At 39.1% G+C, this 5,925-nt stretch overlaps 1 pseudogene; it reads right to left on the minus strand.

Annotated features, from left to right (window-relative positions):
* Positions 1-5,211: 5,211 nt before the first annotated feature.
* LOC144379700 (mitochondrial import inner membrane translocase subunit TIM14 pseudogene) overlaps positions 5,212-5,925 on the minus strand; it is a 1,887-nt pseudogene continuing 1,173 nt past the window's right edge.

The raw sequence follows: 5,925 nt of genomic DNA on the forward strand, positions 1-5,925 counted from the left end.
TCTATTCTCTATTGATGAGTGTTTTTTTTTTGGTGTTTCTGTACAATAATTTCTCCAGCATATAAAGCTAGGAATACAATTGATGAATTTAGTGTAGACAAATGTTCAGTTTTGGGGTGCTTGGCTGGCTCAGGTGATAGAGCACATGACTCTTGTTCTTTGGGTTGTGAGTTCAAGCCCCACATTGGGCACAGAGATTACTCGAAAGAAAGAAAGAAAGAAAGAAAGGTATTACCTATTTAAAAAACAAAAGGAAAAGAAAAAATGTTAAAAAAAAGCCAAACAAAAAACAATAATGTTCAATTTTGCAAGACAATGCCAAGTTGTTTTTCAAAGTGATTATACCAGATTTTACTCTCACCAATAGTATAAGACACCCCGCTTTGCACAGCCGTGCTAATGCTTAGTACAGTCAGATTTGTAATTTATGGCAGTAAAATGAATATTATCACTTGAAATTAATTTGCATTTTTTGATTACCAGTTGAATATCTTGTCAGTTGTTTGCCATTTGTGTGTGTGTGTGTGTGTTTAAAGATTTTATTTTTAAGTACTTTCTACACCCACTTTTCCGATTGAGCCAGCCAGACGCCCCCATGCTTTCTTTTTTGTTAAATTCCTGTACATACCTTTTGTCATTTTTCCTTTTTTTTTTTTTTTGACTTTTAGGAAATTGATTTTTTAAAAAAAATTTATTTATTTTAGAGACAGAGAGAGCAAGTGGGCGGAGGGGCAGAGGGAGAGAGAGAATCCTAAAGCAGACTCCCTGCTGAGCACAGAGCCTGCCCGATGCGCAGGCCAATCCCCGGGCCCTGAGATCATGACCTGAGCCAAAATCAAGAGTCAGCCACTTAACCGACAGATCCACCCAGCTGCCCCAGGAAATTGATTTTTAAGAGTTCTCTATATATTCCGTATTGTTAACCTTTATTAGTAATGTATTTAATAAACATCGTCTCCTAATTTGTGGTTTTTAGTTTTCTTTATGGAATATTTTGTTGAACAGAAGTCTTTTATTTCAGTCTACTTGAATTTATCAATGATTTCCTTTATGATTTTTGTTTTTTATTCAATAAATCCTTCCCCTTTCTGAGATTATCCATATTTTCTTCCAAAAATTAAATTTTTGCCTTTCACAATTAAGTCCTTAATTCATCTGGAGTAGATTTTTGTGTACAATGTGAGTCAGATGTCTCATTTCCTTTTTTTTCTCAAGTGGATAACTGAAGCACTGTGATCTTAATCCTACTGGCAGACTAAGAAGCTGGCCTGCCCCAATCTCTGGATGTCGGCAGAATATACGAGACTCCCGGTCAGAGACAAAGGACTTCATCGTCCTCAACTAGGCAAGCAGCTTGCCGGCGGTGGTTCCCTTTGCCGCATTCCCAGAAGGCCATAAGAAGAGGGCTCGGTGATACTTGTAATGGGTTTATTACAGAAGAGGAACCCTGAGCCTCAGTGACCCTGAATCTTTTATAATGGGCAGTGAGCCAGGCTGACTTTGTCTTTATTACGGAACGATAAACAAACCTACTCTTTGCTCTAGAAGGAGGCCCTGTCTCTATCTTCCCAGGCTGTTTGCTACACAAAGAGTCTTGAAAGGACAACCTGGAATAAAGGCAGTTAGTGTCTCTGCTCACAAGATGTGCAGAAACACCACTCTCATGTAGAATTATCTCCCCACAACAACCAAATGTTCCAGCACCATTTACTGACTAGCACATACTTTTTCAACTGATCCATCATGCCATTTCTTATTTCAATTTTCAAAAAAATGCATTTATTTTTTATTTTTAAAGATTTTATTTATTTATTTGACAGAGACAGAGACAACAAGAGCAGGAACACAAGCAGTGGGAGTGGGAGAGGGAGAAGCAGGCTTCCTGCGGAGCAGGGAGCCCAACATGGGACTCGATCCCAGGACCCCGGGATCATGACCTGAGCCGAAGGCAGATGCTTAATGACTGAGCCACCCAGGCGCCCCCCAAAAATGCATTTAGATACTTCTAGCCTTTCTATTTTGCTTCATTGGTTGGTCTATCTCAATTACTGTAGTTTTTTAAAAAAATTATTTATTTATTTGAGAGAGATAAGAGAGAGAGCACAAGCAGGGGGGAGCAGCAGAGGGAGAGGAGAAGGAGAAGCAGACTCCCCACTGAACAAGGAGCCTGACTCAGGGCCCGATCCCAGGACCCCGGGATCATGACCTGAGTGGAAGGGAGACACTTAACTGACCGAACCACCCCAGACACCCCTCAATTATTATAGTTATATAATAAATCAATATCTGATTGAGCAAGTCTTTCTACCTTGTTCTTTTTCAGGAGCAGCGTGGCTATTCTTGACATCTTGACATCATAATATATATATATATATTAAGTAGGCTCCATGGCCAATGTGGGGCTTGAACTCACTAGCCTGAGATCAAGAGTCTCATGCTGGGGATGCCTGGGTGGCTCAGTCGGTTAAGCGTCTGCCTTCGGCTCAGGTCATGATCCCAGGGTCCTGGGATCGAGTCCCGCATTGGGCTTCCTGCTCCGCGGGGAGCCTGCTTCTCCCTCTGCCTCTCTCTCTCTCTGTCTCTCATGAATAAATAAATAAAATCTTAAAAAAAAAAAAAAGAGTCTCATGCTGTACTGACTGAGCCAGCCAGGCGCCCTGTGTCTTCACAAAAATTTAGAATCACCTAGTCAAGTTCCTCAGAAAGCCCTGATGAAATTTTTGGTGGGCATTTCATTGTACAATTTGAGGAGAATCTGATCTTATCTTCTTAATTTTTAAAAAAATTTTTAAAAAGGTTTTATTTATTTATTTGACAGAGAGAGACCCAGCGAGAGAGGGAACACAAGCAGGGGGCGGGGGAGAGGGAGAAGCAGGCCTCCTGCTGAGCAGGGAGCCCGACACGGGGCTCGATCCCAGGACCCTGAGATCATGACCTGAGCCGAAGGCAGACGCTTAACAACTGAGCCACCCAGGCGCCCCTCAGAGGAGACTCTGATCTTAATCATATTGCATTTTCCTATCAGCAAATATAGTATATTTCTACATTTTTAAAGATCTTTCAAGTATTTCATGAAATTTTCTAGTTTTCGCCATAAAATTTTCATACATATTTTGCCAGATGTATTCCTGGGTACCGTGATTTTTGTTGTTATCATTAAAGATATTTTTTTGAAGTTATGTTTAAAAAAATAAATTGTTTTCTAATTGCTTGCTGCTGTGCTGGAGAAATGCAACTTTAATACATTGATCTTAAATCTAACCATCTTGTTAATTTCTTACAGATTCTAATAATTTTTACCTGTAGTTTTGGTTTGCTTGTTTTTTATAAGGGCTTTTTGGTCTTTGGCTAAGATCAAGCATAGTATCTGTTCTTATCGGCTTAATATGAGAGCAATTATAATCATAAAATGGTGTCAGTTTTGTTTTTCTCTTCAAATTCTTAAACTTTTATTTCTGTTTCTTGTTTTACTGTGTTGGCTTTATTAATATAATGATGACAGACGTACTGATGGTGAGCTTATTTGTCTTGTTCTTTATTTTAAAGGGACTACTTTTAACATGTCACAATTACAGGTAAAAGTATATTGTTTGGTAGAAATGGTTTCTTAGGAAAATTGTCTTTATTCCTAGTTTTGTAAAAATTCTTGCTATTATAGATGATTTTAAGTTTTACCAAATGATTTTTTTTTTGCATTTATCAGTCAATCATATGGTTTTTATCTTTTACCCTCTTAATGTGGTGACTTGCCTAAAAATATTTCATTATGATATATTAGGATACAGGTTGGCCTAGAGTTTTCCTTTTTCAAACTGCCCTCAAAATGAGTTGTGGGGGGCGCCTGGGTGGCTCAGTCTGCCTTCGGCTCAGGTCATGATCCCAGGGTCCTGGGATCGAGCCCCACATCGGGCTCCCTGTTCAGTGGGAAGCCTGCTTCTCCCTCTCCCTCTCCCTCTGCCTCTCCCCCTGCTCATGCTCTCTCTCTCTCTGTATCTGTGTCTCAAATGAATAAATAAAAAAAAAAACTTTAAAAAAATTGAGGTATAACACATAAGGTACACAGACTTTAATAGGAGTGATATTAAAATAAGATTTGATATGTAGCAGTTTTATTATTTTTCAGGTACCAGTGTGACATTTTTACATGCCATTAAATTAAGCTTATAATTGAATTATTCAAATCTTCTTTATGCTTACTAAATATTTTTGTCTTTTTGATCAATTAACAATTTGCAAAAAATTTGTTAAAATCTCCCATTATGATAGTGGATTTATCTCTTTCTCCTTGTAATGCTTTCATTTTTGCTATGCATATTTTGAAGCTATCCTATTAAATGCATACAAGTTAAGAATTTTAATATTTTGTGGGTGAGTTGAAACTCTCATTATTGCATAAGGATTGTTTTGATTGCTGAAAATATTTTTCATTATTTTTTGGTCTGCTATTAATGTAGCTTTCTTTTGATTAGTATTTGCCTACTATATATTTTTCTATCCTTTTATTTTCATTTTTTCTGTGTCCTCATGTTTTATATGTCTCTGTTTTTAAAAAAGATTTATTTATTCATTTGAGAGAGAGAGAGAGAGCGTGCACGCATGGGGGTGCAGAGGGAGAGAGAGAGAGTCCCCAAGCAGACCCCTGCTGAGTGCAGAGCCTGACTCAGGGCTCCATCCCAGGACCCTGAGATCCTGCCCTGAGCTGAAATCAAGAGTCGGATTGTTTAACCAACTGAGCCACCCAGGTGCCCCTATATGTATAAGAAGCCTACCGATGGGTAAAAATCCAATGTCACGATTTCTTTTAACTGACAAACTTAATCTACTTTTATTTATTTTGTTGTCTGATTTGGTTTTATTTCTTCGATCTTACATTGTGTTTTTTTAAAGATTTTACTTTTTATTTATTTGAGAGAAAGAGCAAGAGAGAGAGCGAGAGAGCACGAGCAGGGGATGCTGTGGAGGGAGAGGGAGAAGCTGACTCCCACTGAGCGGGGAGCCCGATGCGGGGCTGGATCCCAGGACCCTGGGATCATGACCTGAGCTGAGGGCAGATGCTTAACCGATCGAGCCATCCAGGCGCCCCTTACATTGTGCTTTTTATTTGTTCTTTTCCTACACTTTTCTTTTTGTAGCTTTGAGGCATTTTATTATAAAAAGCTGGCACTCGTATACATAAACTAACAAGAACTTAAGATTCATCACACACTTACTTCATTTTTTAGCTTGACCTTCTAATAAATCTTTAGCTTTATGGATTTTGGCTGCTGTATAAGGAGCTCCTCCCTTGTCTGGGTGATTTAAAGCATACTTCATCGATGAGCATCTCTTATTTTTCCTTTATTGGCAGGAGGGCTTATACCTAGTAATAATGCTGCTTCTCGTTTTGTCATTTTGGGTGCAAACCCGCCTACATAGTAGCCAGCATGGAAGGCAGATTTTGGTAGACTTTGAAAAACTTATTTTGCTTGGGGCTCCATATGGTTCCTGGCTGGCAGAACATAATGGCCTGCAAATCCTGCAGCAACAACAGTCAGGCCACTGGCCAGGGCTCTGGCTCGGCTCCCCAGCCTCCACCGGAAGTGCGCTTCACCCGCTCCAAAGGATGGATGGATGGATGGATGAATTGCAGCCACAATTCCATGCCTTTGCTTACTAGCTGTGTGACCTCGGGTAAATTATTTAAACCATCTGTGAGCTGAGGATAACAATAGCATCTAACTCATAAGGTTGTTATGAGGGTTAAATGAATTGGTACATATACCTGGCACATTATAAATAAACAGTTGCTAGTGATTACTATTATTAACCTGTATCTTAACTCTCTTTCCAATTAACATAAATGCCTTAAACTCTGGTCATCTCATCTCACTTGACATGGTATTGTTATCCAGTATCTTAGTTGTCTTTTTTTTTTAAATTCTGTAA

This window comes from Halichoerus grypus, chromosome 12, assembly GCF_964656455.1.
Source record: "Halichoerus grypus chromosome 12, mHalGry1.hap1.1, whole genome shotgun sequence".
NCBI lineage: Eukaryota > Metazoa > Chordata > Mammalia > Carnivora > Phocidae > Halichoerus > Halichoerus grypus.